Source organism: Schistocerca americana, chromosome 9 (genome assembly GCF_021461395.2).
Source record: "Schistocerca americana isolate TAMUIC-IGC-003095 chromosome 9, iqSchAmer2.1, whole genome shotgun sequence".
Taxonomy (NCBI): Eukaryota; Metazoa; Arthropoda; class Insecta; order Orthoptera; family Acrididae; genus Schistocerca; species Schistocerca americana.
In genome coordinates this window covers 204,114,104-204,124,192 of record NC_060127.1, presented here as the reverse complement: position 1 = coordinate 204,124,192, position 10,089 = coordinate 204,114,104, and the positions used below count along the sequence as shown (strand labels likewise).

Sequence of the window (10,089 nt, the reverse complement as noted above, 5' to 3'; positions counted from 1 at the left end):
CGTGTACATATAAAGTAATGAAGACAGTAGTTTGTAATGCTTGTAAGTAGGATTAGGTACTATACGTGGTCATATTTTATGATTGGTCTTTCTCTTAACATATTCATGGATACTTAGTTTCTCTAGTAAGATTAATTTCTGTTAATTTTAAAACTACTGCAATACAATTAGTATGGTTGCAGATAAATATTGTGAACTATGTTCTTTAATATTAGTAATTTTATGTTCCCATTGTTGTTGTAAAATACAATGATACTGTTATTAAACGTAATTAAAGTGATACATTGTTGTCAAGGTCATTAATATTTACATTAAACAGCACAGCATGTACTTACAAAGAAAGTGGTCACTTTGACCACATCGGCAGTTCTAAGTATAGTACTAGTTTCGGCAGTTCTAGTGTTAAACTGACAGAAAATCTGGAACATTTCCTAGGCAGAGACAAATGGCACAAAAATGATGGGTTTGCTAAGGAAAGAACTACATATTAAATATGCCAATAGCCACAGCCGGGATTGTGTCAGTTTGCAAGCACCGAACTAATGGTTGACACACGAAGATATGTGCGCAGAAACAGGGTTTTATGACAGCGATACAAAATCAGGCAATTGGGGGAATTACTGCAAGTGTATCGTCAAGGAGCTAGCAATGTGTGATACTTGCATTAAATTTAGCGATCAGTAAGAGACACTGATACAAAGTACATCTGGATATATAGTAATGTGAATGCTCTTTGAAGCTGAACCTCTCTTCAAATTGGTGAAGATAGATTGCTTTTTTTTGAGGGGGGGGGGGGGGGGATGGGTGATAATTCAGAAGGCAGTGAAAAACTTAGAAACGCTTCCACTTGTTCAACGACTGGAAATAGACATTCTCTCACTGTTCCAGTATATTTTGAATTTGAAGTTTTCTGTACCCACGCCTTAATGGCTGATAAAATACGGTGTAGCCAAAGCTGAACAAGACACTTTCCTCATAGCCGTCGCTAAACGCAATACATACAACTTCCAGAGATGGCTGGATGCAGAAACATTTCAAATAAAGTAAATGCATTGTGATACAGAAGTTAGTGTACATCGTTCAAGTGGTAATATGGACCCAACATTATTAGAAGCAAAATATGAAAAAAAATCTACATGTTTGAAAACACCGTTCCACGTTTTGTTGGCAATTGCAAAAGTCATTTGTCCTGAACTCCGACCGATTAGTTTATCATATTTTCAGTGAACGTACTTAACAAAATAACTTATAGCTTAATATGTAATAATTGGTAATGTAATTTAGAAATTGTTTAGACAGTAGTGACGCCCTAAACATTCATCGTAGTGCTGAAATGAAGAGTGCACCAATATTTCATAGTAGCACTGTAATCACCGTACAAACCTGCCCCGTATCATTTCAGCATTGCTGTCTTCATTCAACTATACCATCTTGACGTCCGTTTATTTTAAACGTCAAGAACGTCTCACAAACACAACGGACACCAAGAGACGTATTCGTTTCGTAGAGTAAAACGAGTAGTGGGCAAATTACCAAATAAAAAAAAAATTATGCCTCCTGTGAGGTTTGAACTCACGACCCCTGGTTTACGAGACCAGTGCTCTACCACTGAGCTAAGGAGGCGACCGAATGAGGTAGGAGTATGTCAAGTTTACTAAGAAAAGCATTTGTTCCGTTATTCTTTAGGAAGTTTTTTAACTGTCCTCGTTTCGGATATAATTTTGACAACAGACGTGCGACACACACAATATTGGTGAAGCTTCGGCTTAGTTTTAGTTCCCGCCGGCGGCACAGATGTCGCCACAGTGCGGGGGCGCGGTTGTGCCGGTCATAACGGAACAAACCGAATACGTATCTGTTTTCACATCGTTCGTAAATGTTGTAGTGTATTCAAACGTGTATGATTTACCATATAAGGGTTTAATTAAAAAACTATTAATCTGAATAAGTGTTTCTTATTCGAACTTCATACGGTGACTAAGTGCTCTGAACACAACTCACAATTTGAAACTTACACATAATAAAATTTCTTCAGAAGTGTTCATATTGGGCATTTCTAGTCATGCTTCCCTTGCCCTAAACATTAAGCTCATAGATTAACGCAGTGCTATACTGGTAAATGCATTATCAGATTGATGTGTCGAGCAGTAGAAAGATAGAAGCACAAGAGCAAATATCCATTTTCATTCAGCGAATTAGACGCCTCAAGTCACCGATTGATGGGCGGAAAATTAGCAAAAACTAATATACAAATTCCTAGGCAGTTTTACATTGGATGATTGAGAACTTAAGTTAAACATGTTTCACTCAGGCACCTTTATGTCTCATTCAGCTGACGAGCAGGTAAACGTTGTTGCCTTTTCATAGAACCAAATTTTACTTCCTTATGGAACCGTATTCTCGACAAATGGATAGAGAACTGATAAAAACTTTTAATAGGAGTGATAAAAGTTATGAGAGAAGCTTATGGAATTAGGTAGAGCATGACCTGTAGGAGTTTTTTCAAGCACGAGGAATGTGTTCCTGTATGGCTGTACACGCAATTCTGCTGGTAGTGTTTTAGTGGTAAACAAGATTTTTTGTCCAAATGACTTGCCCAAGTCACGCGGCACAAGAAATGAACAAAGTTGATCGGTGAGATTTGGCTGTGGAGGCAGTGTCTTGCGTCCCTTGCACAATATGAATATTAAACAGCGGTTCAAAATGGCACTGTTGTTGCTATAGATATAGTCTTCGGTTCCAGAATGTGACCGGAAAGTATGAGTCGAAATACAAGCATAAAAATTTATATACTTCTGACTTTATTGCCGAATTGCCATCGGCTTCTTAGTGCGTCGGGAAAACATTAAAGTTCTCATAAATGTTCCGAGTTCCCACAAAAGTATTATGGGTAGTCATTAACTCCAGCACATATACTTCTAGCAAACGGCATCTCTTTTTCCGACTATTATACGACAAACTTTTCAGTAACTTACAGCTTACCTGAAACCAAACTGTTCATTGCCCAGTATATCTTCAATTTTTCTTTCTGTTCATTTATGCATCATTCTGGTCAGTAGTTAGAAAGCGTGCTTTGTGAGATTATTAGTCCAGTAGATTTCACATTTATCGACACCTATCTTCGCAGGTAGTGTGATGATATTGATCTTCTGGAAATCTGTTAGTAATTCACCCTTTTCATAATACATTTCTGATACCATCAGAAACAACCTTCTAGTTCCTAAACATTCAACATATTTCATTAACCCTGATGATATAACATTGAATTGTTTGATTTCAGATCACTCAACGCTATCTCAGAGTCTGAACGCAAATGGATTGTCACTAATTTTTGAGAAAACACAATATATACAGTTCTGTGTTGCAAATGACATTGATAAATATAGACTTTGAACAGAAGTCTGTTGCTAAGGCAGAATATTCAAAATTTTTGGGTGTGTGCATTGATGAGAAATTGAATTGGAAGAAACAACACTGATCATGTGCTGAAACGTTTGAGTTCAGCTATTTGTGCTGTAAGGGTTACAGCAAATTATGGTGATAAACAAATCAGTAAATTAGCCTACTATGTCTACTTTCATTCACTGCTTTCATATGGCATCATACTTTGGGGTAATTCATCATTAAGAGAAATAGTATTCATTGTACGAAAACATGTAATTGGAATAATAGCTGGAGCCCATCCAAGATCACCATATATTTAGGGAACTAGGGATATTCACAATACCTTCACAACACATACATTCGCTTATGAAATTTGTTATTTATAACCCATCCCAATTCAAAAATAATAGCAAAGTGCGTAGCTACAACGCTAGAAGAATAGATGATCTTCACTATTCTGGTTTAAATATGAGTTTGGCTCTGAAAGGAGTGAATTATGCTGTTAAAAAAGTCTTTGGTAATTTACCAAATAGCATTAAAAATCTGACAGGTAGCCAACCAACATTTAATAACTAACTAAAAGAATTTGTGAATGATAACTCATTCCACTCTGTAGATGAGTTTTTAGCTATAAAGTATTAATTGTAAAAATAGTTAAACTGACACATTTACACATCATATAAAACGTATTCATGATCTATGGAAGAAGTATTGATGTAATGTAATCATCGGAACATCCATTTCTTCCACATTAGCCTTCTCAGTAGGATCACACTGTTTCTTTCCCCCATACAGGCTTTTGATATACTGCCATCTGTGTGCCATATCTTCTGCATTTGATAGAGGTTTTTCCATCTTGTAGATCAGCACCGTTACATTTTATTTCTTCACATTCTTCATGCACATAATCCCAATTTTTCCTACAACCATGTCTTTCTCCATGTCCTTACATGTTTCTTTCATTTATTCTGAGTCAGCCTGTTTCGACATTTCCTATCAGTTTCATTCATAAACAACCTATACCGTACTTTCCTACTGTACCCTTACGATTTTGTAATTTCTTCTACCAACTCTAAGATTCAGCATTTCCTGAATCATCCACAGTTTCTTAGCCTCTGCTTTTGCTGTACCTACAGTTTCCTGTCTTACACTAATGAGTGGCTTCTTTATTATACAGGGTTAGTCACTAACTATTGTCACCTAGAATAACTCCGAAAGTATGACAGTAGCTGAAAAGTTTGTGGGACAAATGTTGCATGGGACAACGGGGGCCGTAATATGACGTTGGTTTTTTGTTGATAGGTGGGGTCGCGTCTGAGATATGTAGGTCGACTTTTTTTTATGGGATGCTGTAGTTCGGTACTCAATTTCTGATAGCGGCTATCGAGACGAATCCAGTGATTTGTAACAGTAATGTCTTTGAAGGTCAACGAAGGTAAAAAAGGTGGCATGAACCTCCGTTTACAGAAGGTGTTCAAAGTGATGACCACTGGTATCAATGCAGTGCTGCAATCTTCTTATCGTGGATTGCGTGGTATTCCTTATCACTTCGGCACTTATCGAAGCACATGCTCTGACAATTCTCTCTCGTATATCGTGCAAATAGTAAATATTCGCCGAATACGGCGTATCCATCTAACGTTCCATTGATATGTAAACACTGTTCGACGGTTTCGGAATATAACACTAATAGGAACGGTAAGAATAGTATCGTCGAATCAAGCTAATGTGAATGATGTATTCCTTCTCATTTACGGAGAATGCCAACGATATTCAGTGAGAGCTAGAGACTTGTACGCTGAAAGGTATCCTCAACATACTCACCCTACACGTCGTACATTTAATTACGTACATGATAAATTGAGAACAACTGGATGTTTAACGCATCAGAAACATATCCTGTAACGGAAAGTTACTAACGAGGAAACGGAAATTGGTACTCTTGCCACTGTCGCTCGAGATCCTAGTGTTAGTTCGCTTCAAATCGCAAGGGAATCTGGCATGAGCCATTATAGTGTTGTTCGTGTTCTGCATCCTCAAATATCATCCTTACCATGTCAGTCTCAAACCAAGAATTAACTGGTAAGGATTGTATGCATCGCATTGAATTCTGCCGATGGGCTCAACTTCAGGTTCAGAGGGATGACACATTTATTAATGTGATTTTATTTACTAACGAGGCTGCATTCATGAACCACGTAAATATTAATTTGCATAACATGCATTATTGGGCAACTGAAAATACGTATTGGCTGCAGCAAGTTGCACACCAAAACCTGTGGTTGGTGAATGTATGGAGTGGGATTCTGGAGGACAGAATTACAGGCCCCTATTTCATCGAAGGAAATCTTAATGGTAGGAAGTACACCACATTCCTGCAAGAAATAGTGGGTCTGTTATTGGAAGAAATACCTTCAGGAACAAGGAGCAGAATGTGGTATCAACACGATGGGTGTCCGGTAATTTATCGCTGATAGTTAGAAATGAGTTGCAGAGACCATTCCCAAATCGTTTTATTGGCCGGACTTGACGCCTCTGGTTTTTTTCTTGTGGGGATTCGTAAAAGACATTCTCTATAAAGATGTTCCAACTACACCTGAAGATATACGAGAGAGAATTGTCAGAGCATGTGCTTCGATGAGTGCTGATATGATAAAGAAATACCATTCAATCCACGATAAGAATATTGCAGCAGTGCATTGATACCAGTGGTCGTCAATTCGAACACCAACTGTAAATTGACATTCATGCCACCTTTGTGACCTCCGTTGACCTTCAAAGACCTTACCATAACACATCATTGGACTCGTCTCGATAGCTGCTATCAGAAAATGAGTACCAATTTATAGCATCCCATTTTAAAAAAAATTGACCCTCATATCTCTGAAGCGACCCCACCTAGCAACAAAAAACCAACGTCGTGAACTTCTGGTAACTGTTAAGCTGGCAGAAGAGCCAACAGCGTGTTACGAATGGAGGCCGAAATGCATGCGTTTTAGCTCACGCAGGCTGGTGTGAGGAGGGAAGAACTATACCGACGTGAGGTCTGGAACATGACAAGGAATTAGAATTCAGAAAGCGGACGTAATTAGTTTGATACTTAATCCATTAATGATGAACGTCGCTCTTGACGATACATGAGTCACAATATTATCTGTTCAGAAGATGACATAGCTGAAGGCTATGCTAAACTGTCGTCTCTGCAAATGAGAGCATATGTAGGCAGTGAACCATCGCTAACAAAGTCGGATGTCCAACTGAGACGAGTGCTAGTGAGTCTCTCTAGAGTAGACCTGCCGTGTGGCGGCGCTCGGTCTGCAATCACTGATAGTGGCGACACGCGGGTCCGACGTATACTAACGGACCGCGGCAGATTTAAAGGCTACCACCTAGCAAGTGTGGTGTCTGGCGGTGACACCACAGTGACACCTTAACTTAGCTCATTGCTTACTGCACCAAAGTATTTCTACTCCGTTTCATTCCATTGTAACTTTTCTAATCCTTTTCATGATACCTGCTTTTTTTATTGTCGTCTAGAATTTCAACCACTTGCTGTTCATCGACTCCCTTGTGTCTCCTGTTACTATTCAGGTACATCTTCTTCTCTTGTGATTTTAGAAGAGAAAGATCACTGCAACGAGCTGAAGGCAAAGAACTCCTAAAGTCTAAGTCTACATCAATATCTACATACTCAACAAACCACTGTGAAGTGCATTGCACAAGATAGTGCCTGTAGTACCAGTTATTTGAGCTTCTTCCCGTTACATTCGCATGTGGAGCACAGGTGCGCACTTTACCTAGTCTCATCTTGTCCTCCCAATCCCTGCAGGAACTATACGTAGGCGTTGCTATATGTTCCTAGATACCTGACTTGAAACGCTACCTTGCTTTATGTACGTTCAGTATCCCTCGTTAGTCTGGTTTTGGTAGGAGTCCCACACACTTGAGTCGTATTCTAGCAAAGGTCACACGAGTATTTCGTAAGCAGTCTCCTTTGTAGAGACGTTACATTTTCCCAGTAACCTACAGTGGTTAACTCCAGTCGTGGAAGCCCCTGGACGCGTACTTGGGTTGTGCTCTCCCCTCCAGCACGCCTGATATTTCTCTCATCTCGTTCGTTCACCACGCGACGTTGCTCAGTCTTAAGATGCTGGACTAATATTCAGGAGGACTGCGGTCCAAATCCTAGTCTGGTTATCCAGAGTTAGATTTTCCGTAACTGCCCTAAATCAGGCAATGTGAATCCGGCGATGGTTGCCTTAAAATGATACGCCCCATTTCCCTCCCAGTTTTCACTCAATCCGACATTGTGTTCCATGCCTACTGCCTTCATCATCAACGGGACGTTAAACACCAAGCATCTCCTCTGTTATATAGAAAAAGCGTCGATTTTCATGATGAAAATTTGGATTTAATTTCTATTACTGCCTTCTTACTTTCCAAATAAAAAAATTCAAAACAGTATTACAATTCGTCCAGTATTACGTCCAATGCTGTACTGCAAGCCTAAACAGAAACCAAAAGTTAACTTGAAAGAAGTACTTGAAAATGAAAACCCTCATTAAAATAAAAACTCCTTTGAAATGTATTTGCTTGCTGGCCAAATTTGTGTGTTACTTAAATGTTTTTCTTCATTTCTTTCCTGCTGTACGGCCTTTTATTTTAGAAAAATCAATTTTCTGTGCACTTTAATTTTCTGTTAATAGTGTTTCTACACATGACAGTAGTTCATGTCTCATTTAGAATGTAAGTATTTTTTTAAAATAATTTTCGCTTGAAAAATCAAAATCAGCTTGGCGACGCTCTCAAGTGGTATTAGATTCATCTGAACTACAGAAGTTAGGTGATCACATTAAGTGAACAAGCTTACAACAAATCATCAAAGACTATTAACTCTTGAACGCTCCATGTGACCTTGATGAACAAGATACTGGATGGTAGCTTAGAACAATAGCTATCATCACGGAAAACCAGATAGTCCTATATTTTTAATTTTTAGAGTTATTACATATTTCATATCTGTCTAATTATGTAATTCTGTTAGATCATTGTATTCTCCACAGCTTCATGGCAAATGAATGCAGCATGCATGACATTCCTTATACCTCTCCCTACTTAACCATGTGACATGTGTCTGTATCATTACTTAATTCATAGTTTATTTAATTAAATGTTATTTCAGCCTACATTAACGACACTTCTCATTCAAGAGTGGTAATAAGCATTTGAGATTTGATACCACCATTGAATAAAGCGTAAAAAGAGGCATCCATTGAGCAGGCCAACTTTTTGTTTTGCGTATTTTAAAAAACCTTTTCTTTGTATTCATCATAAGTGTGCATCCACAAAATTCATATTTTACTTGATAATGCTTAAACTTTTAGATATAGATTGATGTGTATAGCCTGAAGTTGACTGGGAGTGAAAGATCTTTCATTTAACATATATAATGTGTTTTGAATTGTGGTCCATTTTCCATATTTTAAGTAACTTGCGAGTTTTGGAGGGGAAATTGAGGGCTTAAAAGCGTGAGCGAGCGGCCGCTTCTGAACTTTCTGCATCTGACAGTCAGTCTCTATGAATCCATATTGAGGTTGCGTGTTGGTGAGCTCATAGTATTGTTTCACGCTTGTAAAATTGGTAGATTTTGGGCGGTAGCGAATGACTGCAGTAACACTTTTAATTTTCATTTGTATTTAGAAAAACTCCAACTCAACTGAGACTAGAAACTCTGAGAACTGGCTGGATATTTAACAAGTCATGAGTACTAGATGATGGGCAGTGTTTAACATAAACTCGTTTAGTTTGTAGTTTGGAAGATGTACTGGATTGAGTTCAGGAATGTGATTTCACCAATTTTAATATTTTGATCCGGTAGTCGGCCTTATGTATATATTTGCTGGCGAATATTTTGTGTTTAGTTTAACAGAATGGAACTTTTTGTTTAGTATCATTAATGCTGAAATAGTATGTGGAGTATTAGCTACCATTCTAATTACATATTAAAGAACTGTACTGCATTTGATTAGTGTTACTATTTTATTTTCATTCGTAAGTGAAATATTGCAGGACCGCTTTAACGATTTCATAAATTCCCATAAAGTAGAAGTCATTCAGTTTGAACTATTTACTGTCGTGTGCATCAGTTATTCAGTAGCGTATTATCCTTATTATTATTATTATTATTACTATTCTATTTTATTACAACATGTTTTTTATTTAAAACTTCGCATTATGTGGCAATGCTTGGATAATTAGATTGAAGGATCAAGGTGACAACTACTTTTTGCAGCTTGTTTAATAGCAGGGCATGAATGTAGACATGTACCGTTCGACCCTCGATTATGCTGAGCCACAGTTATAAACAGAGCTGTGCACCGCACACTGTGTCTACTGCTTAACCTCGGATTAGGGATTTTATTTACTAAACAGCATCAGGGTACGTCTGTAGCTGTTTCTGACGGCACAGTTTTTAAGAGGATATATGCGATTCCAACATCCATATTTTCAGGTTGTAACAGCTAAGGTACTGTATTTATTTCTAAAGTAATTTGGTTTCAATCATCCAAAGGGTAACAAGCCTGAAAATTTCGATTTTCGTTTCTAGGATCTAATCCTGCTTTAAGTTTATTACCTTCTGTACTCGTTACAATTGTTTGCCTGCATTTTAACTACGTCAAAAAATGGTATCTGAAGTACACAGGT

General features: G+C 38.0%; 1 non-coding gene across 1 annotated transcript; it reads right to left on the bottom strand.

The window, feature by feature from the left end:
* Window positions 1-1,551: 1,551 nt before the first annotated feature.
* Trnat-cgu lies at window positions 1,552-1,623 on the bottom strand. The gene has a single exon. It is a non-coding gene; the product is annotated as a tRNA-Thr (tRNA).
* Window positions 1,624-10,089: the final 8,466 nt, after the last annotated feature.